The sequence below is a fragment of the Harpegnathos saltator genome, unplaced genomic scaffold (genome assembly GCF_003227715.2).
Source record: "Harpegnathos saltator strain DR-91 unplaced genomic scaffold, Hsal_v8.6 scaffold358, whole genome shotgun sequence".
Lineage (NCBI taxonomy): Eukaryota > Metazoa > Arthropoda > Insecta > Hymenoptera > Formicidae > Harpegnathos > Harpegnathos saltator.
Window position 1 is genome coordinate 133771 of NW_020230159.1, and position 22249 is coordinate 156019.

Sequence of the window (22249 nt, forward strand, 5' to 3'; positions counted from 1 at the left end):
GCTCCTCAGCAACTGTGAATAATTCTCGAAAACGAATGGAATACAATTACGCAGGATGAAATTAAAAGACTAATAAGGAGTATGCCTGATCGTATGAATGAGGAAATAGCGCACGAGGCAGTCATACCCACTATTAGTACACACACACCACACACACAGCAGAGAGGGTTTGGAGTCATTAATTACTGGAGTGACGAACTGCGGGGTCCTTATCTCTGCTGTAACACCACACACACACACACACACACACACACACACACACCACAAGGAGGGTGTGAAATCTTGAAATACTGTGGAGCTGACGAACCACGGGGTCCTTATCCTTGTGGTATACAAACACATACACACACACTACATACAATAGGACTTTTCCTACCAGTAAAACTCCATGCGGTTTATATTGGGACGACTTACAACCATAATTTGAGCTAATGATAGCGGTATCTTAAAACGCAATTCATCTTTATTATGTAATATCGATTACGCAAAATGAAGAACCTAAATTGAATTTTATTTTCATTTCCCTGGCTTTCAAAATAATAAATGCAAATCATTGAATATATTGTGCTGGTTATGTAAATTATTATATAGAGAAACATGAACACAGCTATTGAAATTATGAAAGAGCCAAACGAACCGCAGAGCTTCTTAGCCCCTTAAGCCTCGCTGAATCGACATTTGTTGCAAATTCGAAATTGAATATCTCGACACCTAAATATCCTAGCAGCAAATTTCAAAAACGGTTTGAAAGCTTTGAAACCGTACTTTTCGAAAGATCTATCGAAATTGTGCGCAACGATATTTTTTCAAAATGGCGGGTGATAAAAAGGAGAACATGAAAAGTTGCTAAAAAAAGGTTCGAGCGTGCGACGGCGCATGGAGCAAAGTAAGTGTCGCAGCTCAATGGGACGAAAAGTACCTAAAAGTATAGAATGTTTTCTTTAAAATACTTCGTTATAGAGCTTGATGCGATACTTATTCACTGAATTATGCAAATTTAACAAGAAAACCGCATTTTTAGCAAAATTTGGAACAACTCAGTGAAAAATGATCACATCGAGCTCGGTAAAGTAGCATTTTAAAGATAACACTCTATACTTTCATGTACATTTGGTCCCATTACGCTGCGATACCTGATGCACACCATGCACCATCGCAAACACGGACCTTTGATTATCAATTTTGCATCCTCTCACTTTATCATCCGCCATTTTGAAAAAAATGGCCGAACATAATTGCCATTCAGATATTCTTAAAGAGGACGTTTCAAGCTTCATTTTGCATTTCTGCGCATATTTCTATCTTCATTATTTACCAAGTTATGATCATTTGAAATTTTGTAATTTTTTCCCAAATTTTTAGCGTACCGGGTTTTTTGCGTTTGAGTGTATATGTAATATTGTTGGTTACACATAAAGAACTAATATCACCAACCCTGCTTAACTTAATCGGTCGACCAAGCATTAATATTAATTAATTATTCCCTTCAACAAAATAAAAATGAAATACTTTGTATTGTCTTGAGGTACAATAAAAATAAAAACAAGTTACATATATGTAACACTGTATAAGTAATACTAAGTATAATGTAATATTTAGTTATACATAAAGAACTAATATCACTAACTCTGGTTAACTTTTTCAATCGACCAAGCAGCAAAATTAATGAACCAATTTATTTTTCTGATCAATATGATTGATTAATTTTATTATAATAGACTAATTAAGTTAACTGAATGTAGTAATTCTGTTCCACATAACTTTCATCAGAAATATTTACCAAACATTTTAATTGTTCCAACATAGAAAGAAAAATCTTATTTTATATATCAGTGTTCTTAACATTAAGTATCACTTATGCATATAACCATTATTCAATTTATCACAGATGTACACAGGAACTTATTAATCTCTTGCTATTATAACTGTTATTTGTACGGTTTTCACAACTTTATGCATTGTGTCTATGACCATGTTTACGCAACAACTTTATCTAACTAATTAACTATATTATAAAAATATGTATGTATAGGCATAAAGTTGAAAATCGTCAAAATAATTCAAATTACAATGGGAAGACATTAGTGAATACTTATGTGTATAAACTTAATATTAATTATTAATATTAAAAAATGAAGCAAATTTTAAGAATATGTTTAAAATATTAAGGAAGACAGAACGCAGTATAATAGATGTACCAGTTACTATACTATATTTTACAAAACTAAATAAAATATTAATTGTACTAAAAAGTAAACAAGAAAATAAATGCTACATGTTTTATCAAAAACAAAGGAAACAATCTTATAATTTGTACTACAACTTCGTTTTATCTTTGTTGCATGTAAATTAAAATAAAAACATTTATAATTTGTCTAAAATTTTACCCATGAATTCTAGCATTTGCTTTTTAAAGTCCATGTTTTCTTTGTGCTTCTGATCACTGTTGTTCTCAGCCAATTTCCGACTTTGTAAAATTGATTCAGCAATGTTTGATGTACTTTCTTGTGCCTTGCGCTTCCGAGAATTTGAATAGCTAAATTTTTATTACTTGAGTTTGCATTGTTACATATATTTGCATTTGATAAGTTAGATTCTCTATTAGATCTAGAATTAGAACACATACTGCTTGAAGAGGCTATTGCTGGAGGCGACATAAAAAGTCGTTCACCAAGCAAAGATTCCATGACTTCCATATAAGGCCATGTTCTAAGATTATTCCCTGATTTGCTATTGTGATCTTTTATAGATTTATAAGTTCGTTCCATTCCGTGAAATTTTGAAAGACATTGAGGTTCAGTGACATTATAGCCTTTAACAGATAATGCTGATGCAATATTATTCCATACTTTTTTCTGGGACATTTTACCCGATACAATGTTATTTTCTTACAGCCGATACTTTTCTACCAGCAATATAATTGCCGCATGAGACCATTTAAACATTGATTCATTATTATCCTCAGAATTGGAAGACTCCATTGAAAGACTTGCTGCATCAAAATCTGAATCTTGTGATTTTGCTCTTTTTAGAAGATAAGTAGCAAATATCATATCTAAAAGAATAACAAATAATATCTAATATATTAAAGGGGACATAAATCAATCACATTCTTTTATTATAATCTAATTTATTAATTTCCATTATATCAACTGATCTATCTTCTATACTTGGATAATTATTAGCATATAGAATACTTATATAACCTCTGTCATCATAATTACCATTTTCTGCACGCGCTACATCATTTGGCGATACTTTTATTGTGTATGTCACGTCGTTTTCATCTAAAAGATGAATTTCGATATTTTCAGATATTTGACTAAGTGGTTGAGCCATTGTGAATACAGTTTCTCACAGTTTAATAAATTGTCTTTATTTGATTTTTGATGCAATTGGTTTGTTCTTTCTGGTTGCACTGTTGTAATTGGTTGAAAGAACAGCAATTAAAAAGAACAGATCATAGACTAACACTTTAAAGCACAATCGAACGTTCGAGGAGAGAATAAGCGCCAATTAGCGCTAATAGCATTTGCTGCCCTACTTCGAAAATGATAGCAAAAAATTGCGCGAATAATGACGTCACGCTGCTTTGAGAGTGATGTCATTATCGATTTTATAGCGCCACAAAGCGTCTCCTCGAACGGTTTTAGATACTTATTGTGCGAATAGCGTGCTGCCCGAACGCACCCATAATGTGCATGTTAGTTGTAATTTCCTATTCAACAATATAACTGTTATATAACATAAATGTTATATAATAGTTATGAACTAAGATCTTTATCAGTTTTCTTTCAGTATGTATAACAGTCAAGATATGATGAGCAAAATAATTATTCGATAGATTGTAAATAAGATTATCGAATTTGAAATACCGTATACAAAAAAGTCATTTTCACAATCATGAATAATGCTTTTAAGGAAATATCATAAATGATAACAATATATAAGAAAAATAATATAAAAACTAATGCACGTTACATGTAATATTGTGTTTGCTGGAATATTTCACGCACTGCGTGAATTATTTCGCGTAATTAGGAAAGGAAATTATTTGGGAACTTTGGATATAAGAACCCAGTAAACACAGTTACGTAACAGTTATATTGTCGTAATGTAACGGAATGTAACACATAATATAACGTGTACGTTATAGCAATATACATGTTAGTTATAATTTCCCACTCATAGAAAGTTGCAGTTACATAACAGAAATATCACATGTTACTAAAATATTATATAACTGTAATATTATTGTTATGTAAAAAAGTTTACTCCTAATTTTCTCGCGTCTTGCATCCGTCGATAGCTTCGATTCTAAGCGGCACCCTTTCATGTGTTAACCATGCTAGACTTTGCTTAACCTAATAGTCGAATGACACGCAGTTATCCCAATGACTCCAACGATGTTCTTGTGACTTGTGTTTATATAATGTGTCCTTACAGCATTCACAGAACATTATAACCTTTCATGTCAAAAATTAAAAAACGTAACAACATTCGATATGCGACGAATATCAGTATAGGCTATGTTTCAAAATTACTGGTAATGGAGTATTATAATGATTAACATAAAAAATAGTTTGAAACAAATTCAAGGAAGTCTAAATAAAAAATTTTAATTACTAAATCTAAAGACACTTTTGAAAAATATTATTTCAAATCCTGTCTTTTATCAACATGGTCTTTTTCAATGAAATACAGTTTTTATTTCTAAAAATAATATTATAAAAATATATTTTAATGAAACAACTCAAAATCGAACAAGTAAGAATATTAAACCTAAATAAATTTTTTGTATGTGAGTTTTGTATAATATACAAACGTTCTTAAATGTTTAAATAGTATAAGTGCGGATATCTCCACGAAAATAGGAATATTGTGTCCACATGAAATCCATGTGGTTTTGTGGATTTCATGTGAATGCGTTCCATGTGGATTCCACGTGGATTCGATGTGCTTTTTTGTGGGGATATACATATCAGTATGCATATAATATATGCATATAAAATATGCATTATAAACGTCAATATAAATAGGTAATATGGTCTGCTTAAGCGCGATGAAGGCATTAAAAATATATAGAACTACAAAATAACATAGAAAAACAGAACTACAAAATAAAGCATCTACAAAAAAGCGGAACGGAATTTCTGATTGATTAGCTTTCCACTATTTCTTTTATTTGTTACTGTTCCGCTTTGCTATTTCTTTCTCTATCGGAATGCACCCTTATTCGCAATAGAAAGCATTTGCAGCTTTTAATGGATTGCATGAATAGTTGTTTTGTATAACATCAATGTAATATGAACGTAATTACTGTTATATAACGTGTTCCATTACTGTTATATTATTATTATTATTATGTTATCTCTAGCTTATAACAAAACAGTATAACAAATATATAACACAATTATATTACAACTATGAAACCAAATTATATAACTTCAATATGACTAGAGTATGACATATGTTATATTACATGTTACTCCTATGTTATATAACAGTTATATTCTGTGTTTGCTGGGAAATGAATAAATGAAATGGTTTCTTTTTATTTTTATATTTTCAATTTTTTATTTTCTTTTGTGTGTGTGTGTGTGTGTGTGTGTGTGTGTGTGTGTGTGTGTTGTTACTGTGTCACATATATATTAATGTTGGGCATTCCTCTGCCTCTTCTTCTCCATTCTCCTCTTGCTCTTCTTCTTCCTCTCCATTCTCCTCATCTTCTTCCTGCATCTTCGCTTCCACCTCTTCCTCTTCCTCTCCCTGTCCCTCTTCCTCTTCCTTCCCCAGTCCCTCTTCCTCTTCCTCTTGCTCTTCCTAAAACAGCTATTACTGCTGTTTGTATAATATTTTGTAACGCTTCAGCCTGTAACAATAAGATAATATTAAAATATGAAGTAAAGAGTTAAATAAGAAGTTACAATTTAATATAATGTACTCAATAAACATACATCTCTAAAAGACGTCTAAAAGCTTTCTTTAAGACAATTTTTAGACTTGTTTGTGTAAAAAATGTCTTAAAGAAATCTTTTAGACGTCTTTTAGACATGTATGTTTACTGGGTATTGATTAGCGTCTAGGCCCAGTTCCACAACTTCTAGTTAACTTAACCAGCTGGTTATTTCACTAGACTTGACCAACTGCATTTGACGTTAAGAATTAATCAGAATTAAACAATTACTATTGGCATTTAATCAGTAGTTAAAGTTATACAGAGGTTGTGGAACTGGGTTTTAGACATACAGGGTGTCCGGAATGTGATCATTAATATTTTGTGTACTGGTAGATTGGGTGTAGCCGAGAAAAAAAGTCATGTACCATAATGTCAAGTTGGCAATAGTTATCGAGTTATTAATTGAAACATGTGAGCCAACGAGCGCGTAGAGAGCGCTGGGCGGCCGCTTCTTGTCGCTTGCGCTCGCTTGCTCGCTCCTCGTCGCGCGCGCACGCCTCTTGTCGCTTACGGTTGTCTCTCGCCGCGCGAGGTAAGCCATCTTCTTATACACAGAGCCCGTCCTGTCGCATTCTCGTGCGCTCATTCGTTTACACATTTTAATTAATTACGGAATAAATATTGAAAAAATTGTAAAATGGCACAGGACTTTTTTAATTGTTTTAACGTTCTACCAGTACACAAAATATTAATGATCACATTCCGGACACCCTGTATATACGTAGGTAGTCTGAAAAGTTCTCGACTTGACACATACATAGCATTAGAAACTGTCAAACTATAATTGTATTGGAAAGTGGCATCCCTGATATAACCCATGTAAAATTTTATTCGATCTGTCAAGTCATTCGAGTAGTAGCACCAGTTGAAAAAGCTTTGTGCAAGATGGGTGCCGCATTTGCTAACAATTGACCAAAAATGCATTCGAATGCGTATTTCTCAAGCATGTTTGGCACGTTTTAAGCAAAATAAAATGGATTTCAAGCGTCGTTTCATAACTGTTGATGAAACTTGAATCACTATACACCAGAGCGAAAAGAACCTTCCGGCATCATATTTTAATGATGGTATTGAATTATTGGATAAATGTTGGAATAAATGTATTGAAGTTTTAGGAGATTATATTGAAAAATAAAATATATTTCACGGTAAAAAAAATTTTCTTTCATTGTTACGCCGAGAACTTTTCAGACGGCCCTCGTAGATTTTTATACTTACTGTTAACATTATTGGCTCGATCGCCGTCGTGGCCATCGCTGCCGTCGTCGATGTCGCCCCAGTAATTTTTTCAGACACCACCATTGTGGCCGTCGTGGCTGTCGCGGGCGTCGTGATCGTTGTGGCGGTCGTCGTCGTCATCGTATTAAGCTCGATCTGAAATAATTCATGAAACATATTTTTTATAAAAAAGCATTTATAATATATATACAGGGTGCACGATTTATCTGAAGACATTGAAATATCTCGAGAACTATGCATTGGATAAAAAAAGTGATTAATGAAAGTTGTTAGTTTCGAAGGGGGACATCCAATGATACCAAACTCGACCTCCCACCCCACCCCTTGGGGGTGGGGGTTGGGGGCAACTTTGAAATCTTAAATGGAAACCCCCATTTTTTATTGCAGATACGGATTCTACGCCACAAAATACGTAAATTTTGTCCGAAACTTTTTTTTGATTCGTGATGGATGGCGCTGTAATCGCAAAAAATTATATTTTCCGCAATTCTCCAGAAATGATCATTGGATTGAGAAATAAAAAATACCTGTTCAATATTTTTAAAAAACATAATAAAAGTTATTCCCCCCCATCCTCTCGGGGTAGGGTGGATGGTAACGTTCAAATCTCAAATGGGAACCCGAATCGAAGAGGGAACTGCTCGACGCGCCACTGTGGGTGTATGGCGAACTGCGGCTTATTATAAAAGGCAGTGCAAAATTTCGAACACTTACTCTAATTAATTGAATAGTGAGAGGCAAGGGGACTCACATTAAAAAAGCACCCCGATCTGCAAGAGGCAAGGGGACTCACATTAAAAAAGCACCCGAAGGGAACATAAAACTACTACGTCCTCGTCGTTGTTCCTGTGTAACGTTAAAAGTAGTTTCTCGGAAAAATTCAACACTATCTATCACGAATGAAAAAAATTGTTTCAATAAAAATTTCACGTACAATCTAATTCTGCAATGAAAAATGTGGGTCCCCATTTGAGATTTGAACGTTATCACCCACCCTACCCCGAGAGGATGGGGGAGGCAATAACTTTTATTATGTTCTTTAAAAATATTGAACAGGTATTTTTTATTTCTCAATCCAATGATCATTTCTAGAGAATTGCGGAAAATATAATTTTTCGCAATTACAGCGCCATCTATCACGAATAAAAAAAAAAGTTTCGGACAAAATTTACGTATTTTGTGGCGTAGAATCCGTATCTGCAATAAAAAATGGGAGTGTCCATTTAAGATTTCAAAGTTGCCCCCAACCCCCACCCCCAGGGGGTGGGGTGGGAGGTCGAGTTTGGTATTATTGGATGTCCCCCTTCGAGACTAACAACTTTCATCAACCACTTTTTTTTATCCAATGCATAGTTCTCGAGATATTTCAATGTCTTCAGATAAATCGTGCACCCTGGTATATACCAGGTATGTCGGTAATTACTTTCTGGTTTTTGTAACAGATGTCACTAGCCATAAGTATGCAATGTTATGATTTGATACATATGTCATTTTATTTTACTGACATTAACCTCAAAACTACACAAGTTACGTTCCGCCAAAATAACAGCGTTATAGATTAATAATTTTTTGAAAATGTCGAGTTTTGTGCCTGAAAACGTGCATTTGCGGCACGCATTACTTTTCTTGTTTAATCAAAAGAAAAAAGCCGCTGAAAGTTATCGTTTGCTGGTAGAGACTTACGGTGAGCATGCTCTAACCATAAGAACATGTGAAACGGTGGTTTCGACAATTCAAATGTGGTGATTTCAACGTTCAAGACAAAAAACGTCCTGGTAGGCCGAAAACGTTTGAAGATGCGGAATTGCAGGAGTTATTGGATGAAGACCCAACACAAACTCAAAAACAATTGGCAGAAAAGTTGAATGTGAGCCGAGTAGCAATTTGTGAACGATTACAAGCGATGGGAAAGATCCAAAAGATGGGAAGATGGGTGCCATGAATTGAATAACAGGCAATTGGAAAATCGAAAAATCTTCAATGAAATGCTGCTTCAAAGGTATGAAAGGAAGTAATTTCTGCATCGAATAGTAACGGGTGATGAAAAATGGATTTATTTCGAAAATCCCAAACGAAAAAAATCATGGTTATCACCTGGCGAAGGCGGCCCATCGACTGCAAGGCTAAATCGCTTTGGTCGCAAGACTATGCTCTGTATCTGATGGGACCAGGTTGGTGTCGTATATTATGAACTGTTGAAACCTGGAAAAACAGTTAATACTGATCGCTACCAACAACAAATGATCAATTTGAACTGTGCATTGATCGAAAAACGTCCACAATACGCTCAAAGACATGATAAGGTGATTTTGCAGCATGACAACGCGCCGTCTCATACAGCAAAACCAGTCAAAGAAGTGTTGAAATCACTTGGATGGGAAGTTTTATCGCACTCGCCGTACTCTCCAGACCTGGCTCCATCTGACTACCACCTTTTCGCATCGATGGGGCACGCTCTTGCAGAGCAGTACTTCGCCGATTTCGAAGAAGTTAAAAAATGGCTCGATGAATGGTTTAGCTCAAAGGAGAAACAGTTCTTTTAGAATGGCATCCATAAATTGCCTGAGAGATGGGCAAAATGTATAGAATCAAATGGCCAATACTTTGAATAAATATATTTTAACTATCCATTGTAAATAACGTGTTTTCTTCAGCGAAAAAACCGGAAAGAAATTACCGACACACCTGGTATGCACACATATAAACAGAGAATTCGATAAGTCGTGAAGCAGCAGCCATGTACAAATAGATTGTGTAAAACAGAAATGATATATTATAGCTAAAATCACGAAATATAAAAAGAACAGAGAAAGTTTTTATTTATTGTATCGATCGCGAACGAGAATACCGCGCGAACGACGATCAAGGAACTGATATCTGATTTATATATATATATAAATATATGGTAATAAGATATATAAATATAGATATATAAATATATGGTAATAAGATGATATTTTTTGTACCCGAAATTACTTTCCCAAGATATTCCAGCGTTACGTTATTATTTATTTATACTCCAGCAGCGTTTTTTAGCGTAGTTGTGTTCGTGTGCGTGTGTTGCATTTAAAGGCGCGTAACGTACGTGTGCATACACGCCCTTACACACACACACGCGCGCGCGCGCGCGCACACACACACACACACACACGCACACGCACACGCACACGCACACGCACACGCACACGCACACGCACACGCACACGCACACGCACGTGTCATACGCCACAGAGAGAATCTTAGGACATATACTTAAATATTTTTCAGTCTTCAGGCACAACTCTCGATGCTGCTACAGCTAGTGGAGAGGGGACGAGGAAAGGGAAACAGAGGAACTAACAAAGACGATAGGGTTGGCAGAGGCGGCAGAGGAGGCAGAGGCGGAAGAAGCGGAAAAGGCGGATATATTGTTATATTAGGTGTACAACTTTGCTTCCGCCGTTTTCCTATAGATGGCTTTAGCGGTAAGTAGTGGTCGAAATAAATAGATCATAGACATCATGCAATCAACTTGGGCATCTGTCAACATAACATAATTTTCTACTTCAGTATGAAGAAATCTGCGGCTGAGGCTCATCGAATGCTCTCAAATATTTATAGTGAGGCCGCTATTAATGAAAGTACGTGTCGTGAGTGGTTTCAACGCTTCAATAACGGTGATTTTCACGTCGAAGACCGGCATAGCGGTGGAAGAAAGAAGGTTTTCGAAGGTTTTCGAAGGTTTTCGAAGGCAGAATTGGAAGCATTACTTAATGAAAACTCGTGTCAAAGTCAAGAAGAATTGGCACGATCATTGGGAGTGACTCAACAAACAATTTCAAAACGCCTCAAAGACATGGGAATGATTCAGAAGCAAGGAAATTGGGTGACGTACGAGTTGAAACCAAGAGATGTTGAACGGTGTTTGTTTGCTTGTGAACAGTTGCTGGAAAGGCAAAGACGGAAGGGATTTCTGCGTCGCATTGTGACTGGGGACAAAAAATGAGTTCATTACGATAACCCCAAGCGCAGAAAATCATGGGCATATCCCGGCCATGCTTCCACGTCGACGGCCAAACCGAATATTCACGACTCCAAGATCATGCTCTGTATTTGGTGGGACCAGCTCGGCGTAGTGTATTATGAGCTGTTAAAACCGACTGAAACAATCACAGGCGATCGTTATCGAACGCAATTAATGCGTTTGAGCCGAGCATTGAAAGACAAATGGCCGCAATACAACGAGAGACACGATAAAGTGATTTTGCAGCATGACAATGCTCGACCTCATGTTGCGAAAGTGGTCAAAACATACTTGAAAACGTTGAAATGGGAAGTCCTACCCCACCCGCCGCACAGTGTGCCGAAAGCCCCGAAAAGTGGCCAAAATTAATTATGGCTGAACCAGGAAGGTTAGCCAAAAACTGATAATTGGAAATAGAACCGTAGCATGAGGAGTCATTTTTCCCGTAAAAAGGAAGTTGCAAAAATCAATGTTGCAATGAATTGTTATAAACAAATAACTAAATAATGACTGTAGAACAAAACTGATTACGCTACTCGATTCTACGGGAAAAAATACGAAAGTAACATAATAGCGTAATAACTAAATAATATTGACATATTGTTTAAATAAATAACACGTATATTTTTGTTTCTATATTTTTGTATTATTTTATGATATATAGTTATTCATCATACAATAAAACTGTATCTTCCAAAGTTGGAGCTGCTAACAATTCAAGAACTTCTGTAGGAAAAGGATCAGCTTTTTTAACAGAAGTTTGTTTAAAGGACGAAATGACAGGGTCTGAGGAAAGCAAAAGTCTTTTAAATAAATCCTCGTTCGTCGCGATTCTCGACATTTTTCGGGTATGATATTCTCTTATATCTCTACAATCCTTATTCCTAGTTTCTTGAGCTTCCTCAGAAAGAAGACCAATCGGTAAAATACATGCTGATATTATGCTAGCCCCATGTACAAGTAATTTATGTACAGAAGCGGGCATAAAGTACCAGCTATACAAACGGACTTATAGTTGAGCTGTCTCGGAACAATAGGTACCAAATTTCTGCTCATCTATAGCAAAACCAGAGGATATTGTTCTTAAAATTACGGCAAATCTATTAATTAGAGTTTCATCAACTCCACTAATTTCGCTAGATAATTTAGAATTAACAAAGAACCTGCAAGCCGTATTGCCGTCATTTGTTGTCCCGCTGCCCTGCTTTGGAACGTCAATGGTTAATCCCATTTTATTTTTAAAATCTTCTTGAACAATCTTTTTTCTCTCTTTCAGTTTACATTTATCGCTTTCGGTCTTCACTTGCCATTGTTTTATTTCTATTCGATATGAGATATGGAGAAGACATTCGAAACATCTTATCCAACAATGGAGAGGGGAAACACCAAATTGTAAGGTTTTATCATCCAATGGGCGAGTGTTAATAATGTCTAATTTATTCATGTCTTTTGGAGTAGCTCCACATACGTGACATGTAGCAGTAGACTTTCCTGTAAGAGCACTCCACACTTTTCCGTCAGCCATAGTTAGACTCAAGCGGCACTTTACTGTAATCTTCACAGGATCGGTTATAATAACCGGTGTTAATGCAGAAATACAAGATTCAATATAATTTCTCTCTTTTATTATTACGGTATTTGTTTCTTTCATAAATTGTAGGCGTATCGGTCTACAAAAACGTTTGGAAGAAGGTTGTTTGTTTCTCCATAAAATAAGTAACTGACCATCAGCGGATAATGTTTGCAATTGCAAAGGCACAAGCCATGTAACAAACAGAGAAGTGTCAGAAGATTCTTTATTTTCAGAAAACTTTTGTTTATATAACGACTGACCTGAACTGCCATCAAAACCCCATTTCAAAAGCAATTCTGCTTTTTGTAGTAATGTGGGATTTATTGAGTCTAACACAAGTTGAGAAACATTAACAAGCCGGGAAACGGTATGATCTAGTAAAGACTGCAATTGTACTTGTGCGGATGTCTCTGTAATAACAATGTTCTCTGGATAACAGAGAGTTTTTGCATTCAATATTTTGTGATAATTGGGATAAATATCAGCACCTCTCTCTTTGGCACCGATACGTAATGTTTTATATTGGTCAACTGAAAATCGGCAGTTAATAATCAGAGCAAGAGCTTCCTCCTCTGTGTAGGGATGGACAACAGGAGCTTTTGAGACGGACTTATTGGATATACTTTCTAATATCAAGTTTGCTACTCTTTCATTCCCTTCTTTCCGCAGGCTCGTACATGTTGCAACAGCTAATATATTAGACGAGTGCAAAGCTGATAGGTCTGAAGATTTTTTTCTCTTCGTGCGATCACTACTCTCTTCATAAGAGAGTTTTGGACGACCACGTTTCGTAATATTGTTTTCAACATTTTGGTATTTTTGCAAAGATAGAATAGAAGGTGGAAGATTAAATTCTTTTTCGAGCCACGTTTTATTTTTTAATAAAAATTCATCGAAATTTGTACGATATTTAGATTGTTTTTCTTTAAATCTTGATACGAATGAAGTGACATACTTTTGTAAATCTCTTTTTATTTTAGGAGAACATTGTTCCAATTTCATTATTTCTAAAATGTATTTTTGTAAATAATTATTATATTCAGTTTGACGAAGTTCTCGGACAGCTTCAACAAGCTGTTTATTAGTAAAAGATGTCATTATTAAAAAGACAAGTATTCAATATTATTGAAAAAACGTATGTTTGTATATTTTATCGTATACCAAACCTCGATCACCATGACTCACCGGCATGAAGAGCCGCATAAGAGTACAACCTCTCAGAGATGGATCGTGAAGACGATCGCTACTAAGTTGTTTAAAGAGGGCTGTGAAAACGGCCGCGATATTAAGTCTCATCAAGGAGACTTAGCGCAAAATCGCATGTATGCGATATCACAAAACTACGACTATAACGGAAGTCGCGACCGTATCCTTTTGTACGAGCGACTTATGACGGATGCCGTTACCGCTGCACACTTGTCGGCGGGCAGAAGTCGGAATAAAGTCGAGACAGCGACCGCCTCCTCTTAAGTACTATACGTATACGATTATAGTGAAAAGAAAATAGTCTGACTCTAATTGTACACGTGCGTAGTGTTCCTTTGACATTATAACCATAGAAATCAATTGGAGAACTTTTATAAAAAATGCGATTACTGGAAGCCGGATGGCTCGAGGAAAGCTGGACGGTTGGGATGCAGGAGCGTTGGAATGCAGGAGTGCACTAGGAGGCTGGAGTGCTCGAGGATGGCTGGTGGTTGAGATCGCAGAAACGCAGGAGCGCGGATGTGCTGACGCGCAGGGACACAGGAACGCAGGATGTGCAGACGCACAGGAATACAAGAACGCAGGATGTGCAGATGCGCAGGAACACAGGAAAGAAGGATGTGCAGACGCGCAGGAACACAGAAACACAGGATGACAGCCAGAGGCCGGGCCTCCCGAGGAAAACCAGTCGGCAGGAACGCAGGCAAACCTTGAAAACATTCACAAATTCGACAACCCATCCAAGCACAAATCACTTTTCTTATCACGACACCAAACTTTGCATACGAACCTGGAGAAAAGAAGCGAAAAAATGAAGGAGCTCGTTGTTGATTGCGAGAGTCGTTCCTCACAACCGAACTGCTTTTCTTTTCTTTCTTCTTCTTTTTTTTTCTTGCCGCCATCCATTCCCAAACAATACGCAACTCGATTTTAACGTCGAGAAAACGTCGCCGCGGTGCGGCGAGTGCCATGTATTAACGCGCGGAAGCTCGTGAGTGAAATCGCGAGCGAGGAAGCGCGGACGCGAGGAAAATAGCACTATACGCGCTACACCCATTACCCATAAGGATTCCCATTTCTACCTAGGGGGAGATTTCTGTCACGGTAATGTTATAAAATAGTTTATAAAATAGTTTATATATATAAAAACAAAGCAACAAAAAATATTTATTTTATATAACCTTTACCTTTTATATTTATAATTTTCATATTTATATTTTTTATTGTTATTAGTTTTTTATATTTATATTGTTTATGTTGTTTATCAATTTATGATTTGTTTATTTTACGTTAAAAACTACAATTTTCCCCGTAAATGTTCACGGTAAACATTTTTTGTCATATACGTAACATATATGTTAAATGTTATGTACAGAGATGGTTCTGCTACATATATAAGCTTTGTTGCGTTTCAGATATGTAACAAAAGTCAGATATATAGCAGAAACATCTCTGTGTATAACATTAAACATATATGTTACATATTCGACATAAAATGTTTACTAGGTTGCATTATTAAACAGTTGTTATCGCGTTCGAAATAAATAAAAGTTTAAAGTTTGTGGTTAATTGTTAGTTTGTTTGCCAACGTCATAAATTTAACTAGAGTAAATTATTTTGGTCGACAATTTAATTTTGATATGAATCGGTATTATCTACAACTGAGAGGATTTGACCGTAAGCGTATAAAGTATGGACCGCTGCTCATAAAATTTATCATATCTTTGTAACCGCTGGATACCGCTGTTTCTACTTCTGTATAAACATTAATAAACATCCTACCTTTGTTTTAACAAAAGTACAACGTTGTGGCAGATCGTGAATTTTTTGTATGCCACGAAATAGATGATAGACAGTATATAAAATATAACTTCTTTACATTTAATTGTTATGTGATATATATAAGACATTCTAATATTATTTTCCTTGTAAATGAAAGTAAACGGATCAGATATTAAACAGGAAAAGTCATTTTGATCATGGAAACTTTTTCGAAGCAAAATCAGGTATATCATTCTGAGGATTATAATCGTGCTATTTCTTACATCTCAATATATATAACTTTCATTCTACATATCTTCGTTATACAGTCGAATTCCGACATACTTTAACTACAATTGATTAATTTGGACCTTCTCGAAAATATACTGTAAAGGAGAACCAAAAATTACGATTTTCATTTTTTTCTATTTTGGCCACGTTTAACGACTTTCGGCACACTGTGCGCCGTATTCTCCAGACGTTGCTCCCTCTGACTATCACTTGTTTCGATCAATGGCACACGGCCTGGTTGACCAGCACTTCCGGTCTTAGGTAATTATGCAGAATAGGTATTTTTTCGAATTTTGAGATTTTTTTGTTGCTATTGTGGTAAAAATTTTGGTAATTATGCAGAATAGGTACTTTTTCGAATTTTGAGATTTTTTTGTTGCTATTGTGGTAAAAATTTTTGTTGTGACTCCAAAAGTAATAATGAATCGGGGAAGCCCGAAAAATATGCAACCTACATATTTTTTTTAACAATTTGTGGTAAACTTGTCAAAAGGCTACAGCACCTCCAATTTCGATGAAAATAGCTAATATATGTTTTAATGGTAAATATGGGTGTAAGATTGTATTAGCCTGCTACTTAGTGATTAGGAGGAGTACAGTCGTTTATTATCTTTATATTGCTTTATTATTTACACTATTTACAATAACGTTCGCGGTATGCGAGGTGTGGCTGCGTTAAAGTCACCAAGATAGGCCCGTAGCGCGGGAGTTCCGGCAAATGCTCCTGGTCGCTCGAGTCACTCCAACGTTGTGTATGTCCTGTCGAAGTTCCTGGCGAGGTACTCCCCTATGCACTCGGGCCGGAGGAGTTGTCTGCGTAGCGGCGTTCGCTACTTTGCGTCCCCACAGGCTAGGCGGTAAACTCCGTAGTTTAGGAGAGGTTTTGCCGCCGCTTGAGACGCTGGTCTCCCGTCACCAAATAACGCGCCGGTGGACGAGTGAGTGCTCGCTCGGGCAGGTCGATCGGTCCTAATCGCCAGGTACGAAGGCTGACTTCGCTGCGAGGTTCGGAGTAGTCCCCTCCTGAGTTGGTCGACGTCTCCGCGTAGTCCGTGCGACGAGGTGATCTTGCGGCGGCGGCTGGCTTGGCGGATACGACTGCCACTCGGGTTGCTGCTGCTGCTGGCGCTCGGGCATCCGCCGTGCGTGTTGCTGCGTTTGGGGCTCTGACGACCGCTGCTGCTGCTAAGCTGTCAAGCGGGCGCTTACTCGCTCGCTGTGGCCCCGTTGCCTGAGCTATCGGGAGGCGAGGTCCGGCTAATGGCAGTGTGGTGACTGACCGGGGTGACCATCCTATAACAGTCCTGCGGAGCGGTGTAGTCGGCGGCAACGGCCGGGTCGCTTCCGCAGCATGTGCTCTCACAAAAATAGCTTGCTCTTCTCAAGAAGGCAAAGCTAGCGTATTCGCTAAAATTCCAAGCGATCGTCTCGAGTATCTCTCGAGCGCTGGAAATGGAATGGTGATCCTGCTCGCCGTAGTGCTCCTTATATCGTTATCCTTGCTGATTATTGAAATCGCGAATCGTGTCTTCGTCCGACACCTATCGTCTGATCCTTGCGGTACGTGAGCTAATCACGCGCACTGTGTGTGTGACACGGTAGACTTGTGTGCCGTGGCGTGTGCTGGGGTGCGCGTTATCACGCGCGTCTGCCGTCTCCTGCGTACTTCGCAGGGATTAACGGGTGGGGCTTAACGGGTGAAACTCGCTTCACGTGGAAAGTCGCAATAAGTCGCAAACTCACATGTGCCTTTCCATATGAAGCGAGTTTCACCTGTTGACCCTCGAGGGGGGTGCGGGTGGGGGGCCGAAACCCCCCCTGCACGTCCCCTTCGGTGTGTGTGTGTATGTACATATGCTTGGTAAATATGTTGGTTGCATACTTTTCGGGCTCCCCCGATTCATTATTACTTTTGGAGTCACAACAAAAATTTTTACCACAATAGCAACAAAAAAATCTCAAAATTCGAAAAAGTACCTATTCTGCATAATTACCCTTTCTAGTATTGGCGTTAAAAACTCGAGACGAAACGTATGTAGTACATTATTGTTTGGTTACATCGTAAGATTATAAGAATAATTATTAAGCGTTTCAATTAATTTTAAAGATTGATGATGAATAAATTACTTCCAAAGATAAGTCTGGTATTTACCATGGAATCCATTTACTGTTGGAAAAATGGAAAAACATACGTGTTGTAGCACACACATAAGCGGTAGAAAATATTTTATTTGAAAAAAATTAAATAAAAAATAATAATAATCCATTCATCGTCAACTCTCAAAATTAACTATAAAAATACATATGTAATGAACATGAGAAAGAAATTACTATATCATAAACAAAAAATTTTATTAAAAAATATAAAAACTTTTCAAGATCATACGATTTATTAGAAAATATTTTATATACATAAATAACTATATTAATTCTCCACAAGCAGTTATAACAATTTTTTGCATTGGTGTGCCTGCTTTTGTACCACATTTTTCAACCTTTTTGACCACGTCTAATCCACTAAGGACATGCCCAAAAACAACATGTTTTCCGTCCAACCAATCCGTTCGGGCTGTACACAGAAAAAATTGTGATCCATTTGTATTTGGGCCAGAGTTGGCCATTGACAGTGTACCTGGACCTGTGTGTTTGAGTTCAAAATTTTCGTCATCAAATTTGTTGCCATAAATTGATTTACCACCTGTACCATTGTGATTTGTAAAATCACCTCCTTGGCACATCTATCATATTATCATAAGTTAAGGATTTTATTTTATTGCTCATCTTGAAATTAAATATAAAAACAAGTAAAACTACTTTTAAAATGTCTTTGAAAATTTGATCTAATAACAAATATTTAAAAGCAAGCCACAGCTATTTTACTAAATTTTCTTCATATTAAATGTGCGATATTGTAAAAGTTTTCACACAATAAAAGTACTTATTTATTATTTTAATATCCTCTTAATACATCCATAATGCTTAATTTTTGTATTTCTTATTGAACGACGCGACATGAGGATATTTGACTAATGCTTAAAAGGAAATATATGGAAGTGTCCATCTCCGATTTTGATGAGTTTGAAATATATTGTAATATAATATAATCAAAATAAAAGGATACATATTTCTTTTATATTAGGTTGTTCGGAAAGTTCGTTTTAAATTTTCTATATAAATTCAGGACATAATATTCTATTCAGAGTAACTTTATTGAAGCAAATATATATCGTTTTGTTCAATGACCTTGGCTCATCTCTTATGTAGTGATGCCCTTGCTCCGGAATGAAGGTTACTGGCGAAAAATTGATCGAGGTGAATATTTAGGGCTTCCGAAAACTTGAATTTTTTGTTCCGAAGAAAATTTTTCACAGAGAGAAATAGATAGTAGCCAATCATATACAGGGTGTTTGATAGCTGATCATGCAGACGAAAGTTGGAGATAGATTGGGTGTAGCCGAAAAGAAAAGTCATGTACCATAATGTCAAATTGGCAATAGTTACCGAGTTATTAATTAAAACATGTGAGCCAACGAGCGCGTAGAGAGCGGAGGGCAGCCGCAGTAAGCACGTAGACATTTGATACAGGCGGAGTCAGCGAGTTGCGGTGTAGGCAAGCGCGCGCGGCGAGGGGCAACGTAAGCGACAAGAGGCGATCGCGCGCGACGAGGAGCGAGCGAGCGAGCTTTTTCTTTATAGCTTTTTCCTTATAGCTCACTCGCTCCTTGTCGTTCGCGCTCGCTCGCTCTTCGTCGCACTCGCTCGCCTCTTGTCGCTTGCGCTCGCTCGCTCCTCGTCGTTCGCGCTCGCTCACTCCTCGTCGCGCGCGTTCGCCTCTTGTTTACGTTGCCCCTCGCCGCGCACGCTCGCCTATCGCCACTCGCTGACTCCGCCTGTATCAAATGTCTACGTGCTTACTGCGGCCGCCCTCCGCTCTCTACGCACCCGTTGGCTCACATGTTTTAATTCATAACTCGGTAACTATTGCCAATTTGATATTATAGTACATGACTTTTCTTCTCGGCTACACCCAATCGATCTCCAACTTTCGTCTGCATGATCAGCTATCAAACACCCTGTATAATGTCATTTTCAGACATGTGAACTTTTTGAAAAATAGGGTGAAAATATCTCTTTATATCTGTAACGCTATCCATAGTCATCTACTTTGCTCGATATGTACACGTAACATCTTTTCGAAATTTTTCATAGTTCTCTCCCAAGAAATTCTTATATTACTATTTATATATAGTATGTATACTTCCACATTATGCCTATTCATGATTTGAGTTGCGTAAACGTGACTCTGACAATATAATTTCTTGCACTTTATATCTCACATGACAGTTCTAATTACGATGTGGTTTATTATTAAGAATCTTGAAACGTTTTTTAAAGTTTGTATCTATCTCTTATGCGCTTTTGACGATGCATGTTTCGAAAAAGATACTGATTTTTTCCGAAGGAATACTTCACCTCCTACAAAACCAATTCGGCACGTATAAAAAAGTACGTATTCTTTGTTTTGGTCTAAATTATAATATACTTGAAATTCATCAAAATCGAAAGAAGACACTTCCATGTGCGTGTGTTTCTTTGTTAATAAAAAGCTTTTTAATTAAAGAAATAATTCCTGAATATTCGCTATAGTCATATTGGATAGTGAGTCAGAAGCAAGAAATGACACACTGAAAATTTTCACGTGTCATTTCCAGATAAAAGGATGTTTATATGAAAGAATATTTTTAGGGGCCGCTAGAACATATACAGGGTGAGGGGTTATAAGTTTACAACCCGAAGTGTGAGGGTAGATTGGGTTAAGATAAACAAAAGTCCTATACCGTTTTACGAGATTCGCAATAATTATCGAATTATTAATGACAGAAATCTGAGGAATGGGAGCGCTCCGACATAGATGATTGGAGAAGCGTTGCAGCTACTCAGGCTACAGCGCGGCCCACCAACTAAGCAACTGTTGGCGGCGTGCGGCGAGACGTAGGTCCGACGAGATAAAACAACGAATAGCGGCGTATTGTCTTTCCCCTTGCCTTGCACCGGCAACAGTTGCTGGATCGACTGGACCGCGCTGCGGCCTAAGTAGCTGCAATGCTTCTCCAATTATCTATGCCGGCGCGCTCCCACTCCTCATATTTCTGTCATTAATAACTCGATAATTATTGCGAATCTCGCAAAACGGTATAGGACTTTATGTTTGTCTTAACCCAATCTACCTTCACACTTCGGGTTGTAAACTTATAACCCCCCACCCTGTATATGCTAATCATTTCATATGACCAATTTCATGTTATATTCATTATAGTCATTTTACGACTGTTTGATTGACTTTCAAGGGAGAAGCATTTTATATTTATATAAATATGTTAATGAATGACATACTTACATATATATCTATGTAAGTATATGCACAAGTATGTCTTGAAACTTGAAGTATTCTTTCGATAATAAATATATTTCTATCAGAAAAAGGTATGCAAAAACTTTGAGCATATATTTTCTTGCTTCTGATGCTATCAATCAAGAGTACCATGGCGAGATCATGTCTTAAAGGTAAGTCTTAAAGGTAATCTTAAAGGTAAAGGAAAGATAAAGGTAAAGATAAAGATGATTGACAGATTCAATAATATTGTGTGTATATGTGTATGTATGAAGAAGGATACAAAATCTGGAATAATTCTGTGAAAGGTGCTACCCTGATATCCGTATCCTTTCTCATGTGTGCATAGAGCCCGAAAATTCTCTGCAGTTTTTGGCACAATGTCTGCTCGTAACATCATGATAATTCTACCTACTTCTTGCTTCCCTATACTTATGTCGAAATAAACTTGCGGATTCTGTTTGTTTTCTTCTGAGTCTGTGTAACATCATTTGTCTTTGTATTATCATCATTTTTCAAAGTTTCACCTGCATGTTCTTGTAACCAAGCATCATCTGGCCCAAACTGGTTTTTGATGAACCTTCTTTTATCTTTTGAGGCTTAGCAATATTCACCCTTATTGTTCGACCAAACAATTCTGAATCATTCTGTAAATCAATATAAAAATATTTCTGATAAATTACATACACACAAATAAGATATTATGTTGATTTACCATTTTATATTTATTAAATTCCAAAGATTAAACAAATATAAGTATTTGTCAATAAACTTCAGGTAATCTACTTTTAGCAAAGTTAATTAATAAATATATACTTATATATG

General features: G+C 36.8%; 1 pseudogene; it reads right to left on the minus strand.

Moving 5' to 3' along the window:
• Positions 1 to 18452: 18452 nt before the first annotated feature.
• LOC112588955 (peptidyl-prolyl cis-trans isomerase-like) lies at positions 18453 to 22071 on the minus strand (annotated as a pseudogene).
• Between the last annotated feature and the right edge of the window lie 178 nt (positions 22072 to 22249).